Raw genomic sequence first — 14,410 nt, forward strand, 5'->3', positions numbered from 1 at the left:
AAATCTTCAGTGGCATGATAAGCTTGCCAATGCTAGACATAAACTGAATATCCAGCCAGACCACCTTAAGGACTTAGGTAGAGATTGAGCCAGGTGGTGCTCAATCTGCCAGGAAGCTACGGCCCTTTGGGATTTGCCATGGTGATGGGGAAAGTTAGTTCAAAAATATTCCTGGACATTCATTTGAATAAGAAATAGAAATTCACTTTGATGCTATCATGACCTGTTTTATGTGCCTCTTGATAACATTGATGAGAGCAGATTTTTGCTCACAAAATTGTGGAAAGGGAAAATTTCACCAGGAGACATACAAATAAGTATTAGTATGTGAATACTTTTTCAGTATGTATTCATCTAAATATTCACACCAGAATTGAGTTTGCGCAGCTTTCTTGAAAGCTCCTGGGGGATTTTTGACTTCTCCAGCAAAGAAGCAGTAACACAATGTGACACAGTGAGAGTGGCAAATGGTGAACTCCTGAAGTAATGGTCAGAACAAATAGTTTTTGAGTGCACTGTAGGCTGAAATGCATTTGCTTAACTCATGGGTCTTATAATTTGAATAGCAAACAAATTTGTAAAAATCAATGTCTGTTCAAGAATAAGTTGCAAACAGGCAAAGAGGCTGCATTTGTTAAATAAAATTGTTCACTCCAGACAGTTTGCCCCCTTCTACTTGTAACCAATGGAAAGAGAAACTTGTTACTATTCTGTGCAAGAAATGAAAACACCCTGTTTTTAATGTACATATTCCATCTTCCCTTTAGTACCTCAAATGTGAAAACTTCTGGTGAGCCTGCAGAGGACTGAATGGCCAATCCAGTCTTGCACTTAGGCCTACATTCTTGCCTAGACATGGCAGGGAAGTGGGGAGGTGCAAAGAAGTCTATTATGGCTCCGTAATCTTGGTACTAGTTCTGTGCTGGTCCTATCCCTGGCCGAAGGTGCTATAAAGTACACCAGCCACTTATGACCCCAAGGGGCCAATACACCAGCCATGAACAGCCAAGTAGTAGTATCACTGGACATAACATGCCCCTCATGCTAGAGGTTGTAGAGGAATGGCTGTGTAGGAGCCATCTATGCTATGCTAGCTGGGGACTCCTCTACATGAGGGAATTTTCAGCTAAGGAGATCCATGAGCTTTCTGGCAGTGTGAATCATAGAAGATTAGGGTTGGGAGAGTCCTCAGGAGGTCATCTAGTTCAATCCCCTGCTCAAAGCAGGACCAACACCAACTAAATCATCCCAGCCAGGGCTTTGTCAAGCCTGTCCTTAAAAACCTCTAAGGATGGAGATTCCACCACCTCTCTAGGTAACCCATTCCAGTGCTTCACCACCCTCCTAGTGAAATAACGTTTCTTAATATCCAACCTAGACCTCCCCCACTGCAACTTGAGACCATTGCTCCTTGTTCTGTCATCTGGCACCACTGAGAACAGCCGAGCTCCATCCTCTTTGTAATCCCCCTTCAGGTAGTTGAAGGCTGCTATCAAATCCCCCAAGTGGCCAAGAAAAGCTGATGCTTATGTCTGGAAAACTGTTTCTGTAGAAAATGGTTAAGGATAGTCCCATCTGAGTATAACACAGATTTGACGATGCAGTTGCAGGTTAGTTTATGTTGACATGCCAGAATTTCTCTGTCTTATTGCTTTCCCATGGGTAGAATTCCAACAGTTTTTAGTTGACAAGGTAACTGAATGAGTGTCAGTTATTCATAGCTTTTAAGGCTGGAAGACATCATTAGATCATCTAGTCTAACCTTTTGTATAACACAGGTATCTTTACAGGTTTCAGAGTGGTAGCCGTGTTAGTCTGTATCAGCAAAAAGAACAAGGAGTACTTGTGGCACCTTGGAGACTAACAAATTTATTTGGGCATAAGCTTTCGTGGGCTAAAACCCACTTCATCAGATGTATGGAGTAGAAAATACAGTAGGGAGATATATATATACAGAGAAGTACTCCTTGTTCTTTTTACAGATATCTTTGGGTCCCATAGTATTCTCTACTCCCACTGTTCACTTGATTCTTGATGAGAACCTGGGGCAATCTACATTATGGGGCAGATCCCAGCTGGTATGAACTGTCAGAGATCCATTGATGGAATTCTGATTCTTTACACCAGCTCAGGATCTGCTCCTATGCTTCTCAGATTATTTGAATGATAGTCCACGTGGTTTTTCTATTGCCTGATGTATCATAATATTTCAGCAGTCTTCCCTTGATCTAAATTGGACATGAATACTGTACATTATTAATTAAATGAGTCCACAAATGTCTTTTTCATATAGTATGTGTTGATCAGGCTTCACAGTTAATATACAGCATCTTCAGTGGTGGAGCTGGAGACGAGCCTACAGCAGCCTTGAATCAGTCCTTGCTGTGAAACAGAACACTAAATGAAGGCTGCATGTAATTTTTATCCTAAATATTGTGTCAGACTCACTAAAAGGTGTGCATTGAGGGATGGGGAAAGAGAAATGATCTCATCAGCTGCACTGAAAACCTCCCACTGTGTTATTCATTCACAGCTTTTGACTTCTCTGTTCACTATTGCCGACTTGAGCTTTTATAACCTTGGGCAAAATCTTCTTTGGTTATTGCTATTGTTATCCAGTGGAATATTGCAGAGCTGCTCTCTAGTAGTTCAACTAGGATAGCTATGATGTGAGTTTTCCTGCAGAAGGGCTATTTTAGAGCCAAGTTTCAGAGTTCATAACCTGTTGCCTTCTCTTTAATGCTATATGCATGGGATCATTACAAATTACCTTTTCTCAAGCACAAAATTTAATGGTAAAAAATTATATACCTTCTGGCTGTTTTGCACTACTGGAACAGAGTTCAGGAATGAGCTCGTGATCTGTTTGAATTTGGTAATAACATTTTTCATTTTTCCTTCATTTGTAAAATCAAACGTCCCCATGCTATAGTTCTCCATTTGTCTGCAAAGTTAATATTAGTCCATTTATGGAATGTTTTAGGAAATGTGTCTCTCTGTGTTACATTCATCTGGTTTCATTCTAGTCTAAACAATGAGCTAAAAGTGAGACCTTGTGTGTGGTAGTTTACTGAGGTCTGACATCTGAGTCAAGATCTGTGTGCCTCGCTATGAAAAGCATTATTTAAATGTAAACAGCTAGAACTCTACTCAAAACACAGAAGAATTACGTGGGTGATTTGGGATTTTTGTGTGCAGCTGCTGTGAGGGAAGTGGACTTTGCCTGGTGTATAAACACCAAAATGGTATGGGCCAAGATATATGCAAGTGCTTTCTTACCGCACCATCTCTCTGGCCAATCAAATCTGATGAAGATCACAAATACTAATCTTTCCCTGTAAAAACCCTGTCACTATTCAGATTAAACACAGTGTAAAAATCAAATGTAAACACACACACGAACAAAAAGGTGCTTTATGGGTCTCAGAGATGATCGTACCTAGATGCCCTCAAATCACACCTGAGCCAATGAAGTTTTGAGAGACACCTAGTGCCTGACAAGATCAGCTTCTTAGCAACATTCTCTGGGATGCCAAGTGTGATTTTGTGTCCACACTTAAAAAAAGAGGCAAGGAGAAGAGAAAGAGAGCAAGGTCCAGAGGGAGAAAATGGACAGATTAAATGGAGATAGTGGCAGCTGTGCTGAGAAGTGGCCAGGGTGTAAGAGGGCATTGGAAATGGGCATGGAGTGGTGGCCAGCTGCTGGATGGACTCCACCACAAAAGTGTTGGGATCCACCGGCTCATGAGAAAACAGATGTTACGTACACCACAATAAAATAATCACAACCTTTATGTCACCCAGATTTTCCTAGATAATCAGACATTTAGAAAAGTGCCCTTGCTTTCACTTCCCTTCTGTAAGGAGTTCTGAGCTGAGTGTTTGTAAGTACGGATGCTTGTCAGATCCTTTGAATCAAGCACTAGCATGGCAAAGAGAGAGGAATTGTGCCGTTCTTTCCAGTGATGATTCAGCAAGGAGAAAACACAATAGCCCTTCTACCATGGCTGTTACTCAGGTATATCACTCATCTCTTACAGCCTAACCACTCACTGGTTCAGCATGTTAATGCTCTGCATATTGCGCTTAATAGAATTTTAAATTATTTTGATTAAAGTGTCAAGGGCTGAGGATTTAAGATTGATCAAAGCTACTTCCTAGTACTGTGCCAAGCCAGTTTCAGAAGGTTATTGCCCAGAAGATTCAAGTGATGTAACACCCAAGACATAGAAATTCTTATAGCAGGAGGAAATATTTTTCTGATTTTATACATGGGCCTGAGGTGGTAAGAAAGATGGACTGTGCTGTCCTGTACAGCAAATGACTTGGGCCGCAATCTTCCTCCAATTGAATAAGGATCAGAATTTTGGTTAACAATAATAATAAAAACCCAGGGTGGAGCATCACGTGGAGCACTTTTACTTCACCAAATAGGACATATAACACTGTGTTACAGTCAGCTAGTGGAAGAGTACTCTACAGGCGGACTGACTGGCTGAGGGGATTGATAACTGAAATGAAAAGTCACTCAGCAGTGGGTTACTGGTTTGAATCCAGCTCAGTGTGCTAGTGGCCAAAAAGGCATTAACTAACTGACAGCTGTTCCACAGAAATGAGAGGGTGGTTTCTGTCTCTTAGGCTCTTGTCTAGCCAAGCACTTATACATGTGTATCTTTAAACATCTGAGTAGGCTTATTGGAGTTAATGTGGCCGCTCAGATTCTTAAATCTAGGCATGTACTTAAGTGCTTGTTTGGATTGGGATCTTAGAGTGCAGGTGTATGTCTCACCAAAACTATCGTCACAACTGGTTAGCAGTTTGAGCTGAAAGGCCCATGATCAAATGGGCATTAAGTGTGAATCATCCACCTTGATAGCCAGACCCTGCCATTTGGGCTTGATGCACATTGGCAATGCAGTGAGAGTAAGGCTTGTCATTATGCTTTTCTGGATGCACCTGTTCTGTGGCTAGATGAACAGTTTGGGTTTCCGGAGCTGTCAGTCTAGCACCTTTTATTAGCATTTAATTGAAAAATTGAAAAAACTAGGGAACTAGGGGCTGGTGTGAAGGAATATGATATTATTCACAGCCTACTCTGAGAAATTTGTTCTTGCAGGCCTGTTTGGTCTCAGAGTTGCTGGACAAAGGGTCAACTTAATGGATTGAGGTCTACAACAGAGCTCTGCAAAGGAAATCATCTGATGTAGTTTGGTGTAGACTAAGATTATGATATGAAGCTCTTCCAAGCCATAACCAGTACAGTCCTATTTTAGTCATAGTCAGTGTGGTGCAGTGCTCCCAACCTTGTCTCTAAGATAAAGGAGACTAACCCTCTGTATTGCTTGCTACAGTAACTGACTCACAGATAATTGCTCTAAGTTTCAATGTTTGCATCCATGTGTGTAAATGACCATATGGTACTAGAAACTAGACTATCTTGGGTCAGACTCATTGGTACCCTCCAGCTACTTTGTGTTGCTCTGGCAATGCAAAGCAGCTATCAATTCAGCCTCACTGAACTGGTTGGTTAAACTAGGTCTGCAACTGCTCTGAGTGACATAAACAGTCAGAGTACTGATGAATCTGGCCTCTTGTATTTAAGTTACTTCTTAATACCTCATGCTGTTGTTTAAGCTAGGGCTTTGTCAAAAACATCAGATTCACTAATCATGATCTTTACTTTGTGTAATAAAGAGCAGTGTAGTTCTTAGAGATTTTATTGAGTACCATAATTCTCACTGAAATAAACATTTTGATTGCAGTTCTGTTTAGCTTAATGGTGAACTAAAATAACTTTCAATAACCATTTACCCCAAATGAGATTCATTTAGCTTGACAATTATTCTAGGTATTTATTGCCACATTGCTTGTTGAGAGCTTCACAGAATACAACTGTAAGTACATTATATGTTATACAAATTGTATAATAGATCAAATTAAACAATATAGATGATCCAAGCAGCGTATGGATATATAGAGATGGGCCAGATTCTCAGCTGGTGTAAATGAGCATAGCTCCATTGACTGAAATAGCACAATAGCAGAAGAGGAGCACAAGGCAAAACTGGATACATCTTTCTGAAGGCCCTCCAAATATAACTGCAATTCCCTGCAGTTCCTTGGTGTTATTTTACTTTGTTATTTACATCAGAAATGTGTAATCATGAAACCGAACATTTAATAAAACTTGATTTATGTTAAGGAAATTAATTTAAAGTTTCTGTTACTGCTATTTTTTATTATATTCATTATGGTGAGGGCATGGGCTGGATTTATCAAAAGGGATAAGGTACAGATAATGTTTTGTTTAGATTTTTTAATGAACATTCATGCCCCCTATTCATCATTTATCGGCTTTCATAAACACTGTAGATTTTCTGATTTCAAATAGTTATACTTCATATACTATATATAGAAAATGAATATTTAATACAGGCTCAACTGTGATATTATCTAATTGTATGCCAGTTGTCTAAAATACTGAAATTTAGAAATGATCACTAGATAAAATTCATATGTAGAGAAACAAAATCTAGGAATTGCATTTATTTACTGTAATTCTACACACAAACAAATCGAAAGGTTATTTTATGAATCAGGGTGCCTGAATGTCCCTTCTTGTGTCATGGATCTGAGAGCCCTAGCAGGCTGAGAATTCTACATCCAAAGTGCAGGGTCTATTTTTCTTTCATTGGACACACAGAATTCTTATTAACCTTCGGCCTGCAGGATAATGTGCACAACCATCTGAAGCTGCCCAAGGTACAGTACTAAACACTTATGCATGGACTTATCTTCAAGTGCCTGAGCAGTCCAATTGATCTCACTGGAACTTGGGCATGAGCCTTAAGTTAATCATGTGCTAAGTGCTTTGCTGACTGGAGGATTTGGAATGTAAGCTCCTAATATTAATAATAATATTAATATTAATAATAATATTTTATGGTAGTGGCTAAGAACCAATTGAGAACAGGTCTCCATTGCGCTAAGCTCTGTATAAACAGAGTCACAGATGGTTCCTGTACCGAAGAGCTTACAGTTTAAATAGACCAGCCAGACACAGGCTGGAGAAGGGGTAAAACACACCTAGAGAATGAACAATCTGATAGCAGCAAACAGCATATTGGTTCCACAATTCTTGGTGGGTTTCCTTGGGAGGGGATTGTAAGGCGCATGTAAAAGTGGCAAAGTCTAAAGTGTCTGTAAAAGACTATAGCACAGGAACAGTGGTGGGCGAGTGCACATTGACACTTAAATACAAAGGAAAAATGACATAACCAGAGAGTTCGATAGAACATAGAGTCAAGCAACCAGTCCTGGGCCTACCTACGTGTGAGGTGCTTTGTCTCATTAAGACGATGTTTGCCATAGAGAAACAAAGTAGCCCAGGACAGGGTAGTCACATGCTGCAGCTATACAGATTAACAGGATGTTTTGCTACCTCATTGCTTCTGTTCAAAACATAGTTTCTGTTCAAAACAAAGGGTTTACCTGGAAGCAATTCTGTTCATCAGTAAGATACTACAGGGATCAACTAAGTGGAAAGAAAAGTAAAGTAAAGGGAAGGATGGACATGGGACAGGGCAGGGGAGAAGAAAGTACACGGGGCAGGTGTGGAATGAAGCTGAGATGAAGAGGCTGTGAGTGAGAGGGTAGGAATAAACAGCCAATCAGCACTGAGCAGAGCAAGTAACTGTAGAAAGTTCTCTGAATGTCCGAAGGTCCCTGCTTTGGCTCCTCCGGGAGCTACTCCTACTGGCTGGAAACTGGCTGGTACCTCCCTGAAGTTTTCCCCCATGGTCACAGGGTAGGGAGGAGGGATACTACCTGGGTCCTGGTTTCCTTAGAGTGTGTATATGAGGGTCTCCCCTGCAGCCTACTAGGGCTCATCTTCAGTGCAGAATTATCTCAAATAATCTACATTAGATCTACATTAGATTTCCTTCTCTCAGTTAGCTTAGCCACACTGCAAAATAACAGTGGGGTTGCTGTAATGCCCCGTCCTCATCTGTATGTGGTGCTAAAACTTCTGGGGGCACATCCCATAGTGTATCGTGCTGCAATCAGCTGGGCTGCTCTGTGGGTACGTTGCAGTTTATAAATTGGGCCATGGAAAGGGTGCAGCATAGAAGAAGGTGTAAAGCTGTGGATAAATGGGTTGTCTATGCTGGCATGGGGGCTGGAAGAACGCAAAACGAAACAAGAGCGGAAAAGAAAAGAAAGAGGTGAAAAGCTGTGAAGGGCCTTGAAGATGAGCGCAAGAAGCTTGAATCTTGTATATTGTGTTTAGTAATAAGGAAGCAGTTTCCATCATTGCAGTGTTCCCAGGGATTATTTAGCACACGGTGCATGACCTTCAAAACAATTGCTGCTTGTGCTATTGGTATCGATACATCCTCTGCTGTTGGTGCTACTGCACATGCTCAAGCAATTGGCAAGGGGATCACTATGGCGTTGCACACAGCAAGTGGAATCAATTAGGTTAGGTGTTGCATATTACTTATATATCTTGGCTCATAGTCCAGGGGCTAGAGCAGGCAAATTCAAATAACACAGCTCAAAAAAGTTGCACTGTAATTTAAAGTGTAACCTTTATACTGTGAGGAAAAGAATTTTTCTTGAAGACAAAATGCAGAACCCTGGATCTCATAATGAAACTATCCGTTCCTTTTACTTCTGTTTTCATTTAAGTGAAATAGGGGGCCTCATCAGAGCCAATACAATTACCGGTAGCTAAATGTCTCTCATATAAAGGCTTCAACAAAATGTAGTCTTTATATTATCTCATAGGAACAGTTGCCCAAAGTGAATTTCCAGATTAATATCCCATTACTGCCCTTTTCAAATAAAGCAATTAAGACTAATCATCTCAGCAGAATACAGGAGTATTGTGACCTAGCAACTGCAATTCTGGATCAGACCAGGGTCCATTTTGTCCAGTATCCTGTGTCAGACAGTGGCTAGTACTAGCTGCTTAGGTGAAGATGCAAGAAACCCTGCATTTTGTAATTGTGGAGCAATCTGCCTACAGAGAAAGACACGTAACCCCTATAAATTACAGATTTTTTATACCTTCCAAAATGTTTTTTTTAATGCCTTGCTCTTGTAACTCTGGATGCTCTCATTATACATATAAATGCCAAATCCTTTTTTTGAATCCTACCAAACCCTTAGCCTCAATGATAGTTTGTGGCAATGAGTTCCACTGGCTAATTTGTGGGTTGTGTGGAAAAAGGATTTCCTAGATAAATATACGTTGCTTTTATCAACTCCTACGAACTGAAAGGCAGAGGTAAAGTTACAGATATATTTGATGTAAGTGCTGAAAGGTCTCAGGGGAGCACATACAATTTCTTAAACCTTAATTTTTTCACAAAAGCTTTTTGTGTAAATTCCCAGAATAACTCTAGTTCTCTGCTGTATGTAGATCTGTGCTACATAGGCAAAAATCTGATCTAGCAGAAACAATATAATGCCTCTAGGGGAATTATTGTAACATGTGAACTAGAAAGCATTACTTTCCCCTTGTAAAATGGCATGGCTGTGTAATGTGTATCCTGCTCCAATTAGACATTGTCTTTTTTGGATTAACTTCTTGTCAATTTGTACTTGTGAAAACATTTTTGACAGATCTAGGGCAGATATAAAAGCAAAGGAAACAGCTAACACTAAGATTTATAGGTAGGCATCAGTTTCACAGAAAGGATACTTTTCATATGTTTATAGAAGATAAAGAGCTAAACAAATCCTTTTATTTGTTCTGGTTTGGTGGATAAATGCAGATCTGTTTTATTCAGCTACTTCATGGGATGTATTGGACATGAGAAATGTAAAAAATTCTGATTTGGCAGTGTTCCCATGTGCTGAAATCTCTGAAAAGGTCAGATATGTAGGATATTTTTCATAGGTTAATACTACTGCCTAAGCACCTGTAATTGCAACTGTGCTGGGAAGATTTTGTTGAAAAAGCTTCTTTGACTTCAGCCTGCACTTAATTATCAGTCATAGATCTTTTGTGATAGTTCTGGCCCCGGGGACTGTGCTTTCTGATACTTTATTTCTGATCTGGATCTACAACAGGGATTTTTGAGCTAGACACATAACAGTTAGAGAGAGAGAGACTTTTCCTATTCATAGGTCTTATGCATGGGCGGCAGGTATCAAAGCCCAGGGGAGGCTGAGCCTCCCAAAACAGGCCCATGCTCCACCCCCAGACCCCTTCGGGCTTCCCGCCAGCGCTTTGCGGCTCTGAGTCTTCCCCCATGGCAGGGCCTGGAACTAGCGGGGGCCAGGCTGTGGCTAGGGACTCAAGGTGTCTGGAGCCGGTGCTCACGCTGTTGGCCTGCCTGCCACTCTGAGGCTAGGGGCACTTGGGCAGCCCGGGGCTGGCTGCCACCTGGCGGGGGAGCATCTTGGTTCTGGATGGTGGTGGTGGTGGTGGTAGAGGCGCGGCCTGAGGCAGAAGGGGTAGGCCGGGCTGTGGGCTAGCCTCCCTGAACCTGCTGTTATCTAAATAGATAACATTTAGATTGATTGGAGTCTCTGTTTTAACATTTCCTATTCCAACAAAAGCCTTCCACCACTTTGGCCATGAGCATTTTCTCAGGTACAAAATGTGCATGGCACCTTTTCATCAAAGACCTGTGGAGATTAGAAAATCATTTACAAATCTCCAGTTTTATTGAAATTTGTAAAAGGCACCACAAAGTGAAAAATAGGTGCTGCTACTGCATACTGTGTATTTGTATATGCCAGAGGACTAGGGTGACTGTACTTCCTAAAGTAAAAACGGGCCGGGCCGGGCCAGGCCTGGGTCTCGCCCAAGCCTCCTCTCCCCACACCCGCAGGGCTTGCCAGAGCCCCCCGCCCCACCACTCAGGACTGGGGCTCACCCTCCTGAGCGCCGTGCCCCGCGCCGCCTGCGACTGGTGCTGGGACTGACGCCCCCTGAGCTCCGTGCCTCCCATGGCTGACTCCTTAGCTCCACTTCCCTGCACCTCACATCGCCACTCCCCGCAATGTTCCTCCGTGCCCCCTAGCCTGACTTTTTTTGTAAACTGGGCATTTGTTTGTTTGCTATTGTCAACTGATTAGTTGGGAAGAGAAAACAGAATAAATGCCTGTTTTTGTCAAAAAAAAGTCAGGACGGCCAGGACAGAGCTTAAAAAGGGGACTGTCCCGGCCCAAACAGGATGTATGGTCACCCTACAGAGGAATGCTGTGTGACACATGCTGAACCATAGTGGCAGTATGGGGCCAGCTGGGGAGAAGGGGAAGCTCTCTACCACTGTATACTGGAATGCCAGCTCCACAGCGGAAGGGAAAGCCCCCTTTTAAGTGGAGTGAAATAGGCAGAGCAGATCTGGCAGCAACACTAGCGAACATGAAGTGAGCAGGAGACAGCTTGAAGGAGGAGGTAACTACTAGGTCAAACTCCTAAGGCCCACAGGAAGGGAGCTCCGTTACAGCTCAGCTAAGGAGCTCTGCATAACAGCAGCTTGTGCCTCCTGTACAGATCCTAAATTGCCCGCCAGTGTGTCTTCGGGACAGTGTAGGACGAAAAGCAATGCTGCTATGCAGAGCTCCTACACTGCTCACAAGTCAAGATCAGCTTGGCTTCAGCACAGTTTAGGAAATTTTGTGGTTCCTTTAAAAAAAAAAGAAGTAGATTGTACAGCCTTTTGTGGAGGTGCAGAATTGTGATATACATGGGGCCTCCTCTGCAGGTGCCTCCCCTCCCACACAGTCCTACCACCAATTGCTTCCATAACTCATTATCTTTTATGGCCTTTAAGGTAAAAAGACTTAGATGCCTAACTGTATCTTGTAGCAAATGTATCTTGTAGCAAATATATATTGCATGAGCAGGTGAACCAGTTTTAAGCAATGAGAGCCTCCCCTGCTCGACTCTTTGTCCAGGTCTGGTGGAAACGAATAAAACTTTGTTTTCAGGGGTGAAAAAATGTTTGATTAAATCCCCCATCACACTGTCACCAGCCCTTTACATTTACCCCCCGAGTGGTGTAAAGAGACCCTTGTGTAAACCAGAATCAGACGATAAATGGTTTGTTGATTTTAATCAATATAGGGTCCTTAATGCTTGATGAAATTCATACTGTAAGGCTTAATCTGTAGCCTGTTGAAGGCAAATTCCACTGACTTCAGTGGAATTTAGATCAGGCTCACGTTGAGTAAAAATGAGAATGTGATGTATTTGGGGCTGTGATTTTCATTGGTGGGTGAAATTCACTGATGTGCAGAGGACCAGCACAAGGCCTAAGAGATACTAAAGTTCCATTTCAACTCTATTTTGAAAATGTAGCTGTGGCGGGGGAGAGGGCAGTCTTTGGACAGGTCTGCCGCATGAGTGAAGTTTACTGACCATAAAAGAAAGCAGGCTCCATTCTGCTCAGCATAACATTCTCGCCATCAGTAAATGGTAGGCTGTATTTCAGATGAAAGTTTTTAATTAAAATTGGCATATTGGAGTATTGGCAGCCTCAGGACTGCTGAAATGTGACATCATTTATGATACTAGCAGTTAAGGGGCTCAGAGTCCGAGATCGTAAAACAGGTTCCAGGCCTGATTTGTTATTGATTTAACAGTCAGGATAACTTTCTCCTTTAATATTTAAACAAAACATTTCATGGCTAAGCATTAAAGACGTACTTTTCTGCAGCTTTGACCGAAAATTTTCTAAGTCACAATTATCTCCAATGAACAATCTTTTGACTTTTTTCTACCGAGCAATATTCTCTGTAACACTTCCTGATTTACCACCCTGCACGGTATAATGCAGCTACAATAAGGAATCCCTTAGCAACCCTTTTTGTCCTTAACTCTGATGCATGATGTTTCTGTTGTGGCTGCCAAAATTCTTCTAATATCAGCAGCTGTCAAATTTTTGTGGATATAATATTTAATCTCCCTCTGCAGACACAATATTATTATTCACTTATATTGTTACCTCTCTTCTACTGTGCTGATTCTCACTTCTTTAAACTCTTTTCTTAAGTCACATTCATTTCTCTGGTTCTCTCTAACACAGATGATACATACACTACCTCCAGCTTAGCCATCTTCTTTTCCATACTTCTGATATCCATTTAAAAGACAGTTAGACATCACTTTCTGCTCTCACATCAGACACAAAAGTACAGAGATTGGAGGAAATTATTGATGAGTCACAACTGGAAGCTCACATCCAAACCCCTTCAATTTTAAGATTCTATTTCCCAGATCCACACACACCTCTATGGTTTTGTTCCTGGCGTTGGTAGTAGTTCAATTCCCTTCTTTTCTTTCCTGCTTCTATTTCAAATATGACCAAAATCTTGTGAAAATTGTTGTTCTTGTGAGATTTCAGGCTAGGTGATGGTAATCTCATGTAGGAACTCCACAACTAAAGCAGAGACAAATCTCATGAGATCAATTGTCAGTTTTGTGAGGTAACTGCTGTTCTGGGCTGACTCTCACCAACAGAAGTTGGTCCAGTAAAAGGTATTACCTCACTCAGCTTGTCTCTCTAATATCATGAGAATGTGTCACAAGATTTTCTCTCAGTTCTGAACCCAATCCTTAGTCCTTATGTAGCAGAGCCAAATCTTAACCTGATCCAGATCCAAGGACCAGGTACCATATCCCATTGTCATTCTCTGTATGAAAAGGCATTCAGGGATGGCTAAAGAAAACAGGGTTTTTTCTTTTTATTGGAGAAGTATATTAGAAGTTGGAAAATTTGATTTGTATTATGTTTGCTGACTAGTGGTTGGGATGGAAATATGATGCACTTTGGAGTTCCCAGATATTTTTGCATTGTGTCTTTTAATTAATAGCAACAGTGCTGACAGCTCAGATAAGCATTCTTTTATGTTATAGTATTTAAATCTAAATAAACAAATAAATCACCAAACCTTGTTTTGGAAATACATGGCCGGCAGGCTTGCATACTTTAAACTTTAAGTTCTTTTTTTGGTTTGTTTGTTTTTTGTTTTTAACAACTCTGGATTAATTATTTTAAATAAATCTCCATACTAAAAGATTCACTGCCAGCACAGAAAATCCCCCGAGGTGGCATTCCTAAAGATAAATCTATTCACTCTTAAAGGGATATTGTAAACTCAAATTTGGCCCCAAATTTATTTTTTATAAAAAAAAACAAGCAAAATTTAAGACCAATAGAAATAGTTTCATGCCTGATTTCTCTCCCTGAATTCCAGTGGAAACAATTGTTTTTTCTATAAACATTTTTCCTATAGGGTTGCAAACCCAAGCACACTGCAGCCGTGAGAACCTGAAAGTGAAACCAACTGTCAATAAAAATGGAATCAATGTTTCATTGATTTTTACTGTTCAGGTTGAGAGACATGCAAAAGCTAAACAAACAGCACAATCAGATAAAACATATTG

This window comes from Mauremys reevesii, linkage group 2 (assembly GCF_016161935.1).
Source record: "Mauremys reevesii isolate NIE-2019 linkage group 2, ASM1616193v1, whole genome shotgun sequence".
In the NCBI taxonomy this organism is placed as follows: domain Eukaryota; kingdom Metazoa; phylum Chordata; order Testudines; family Geoemydidae; genus Mauremys; species Mauremys reevesii.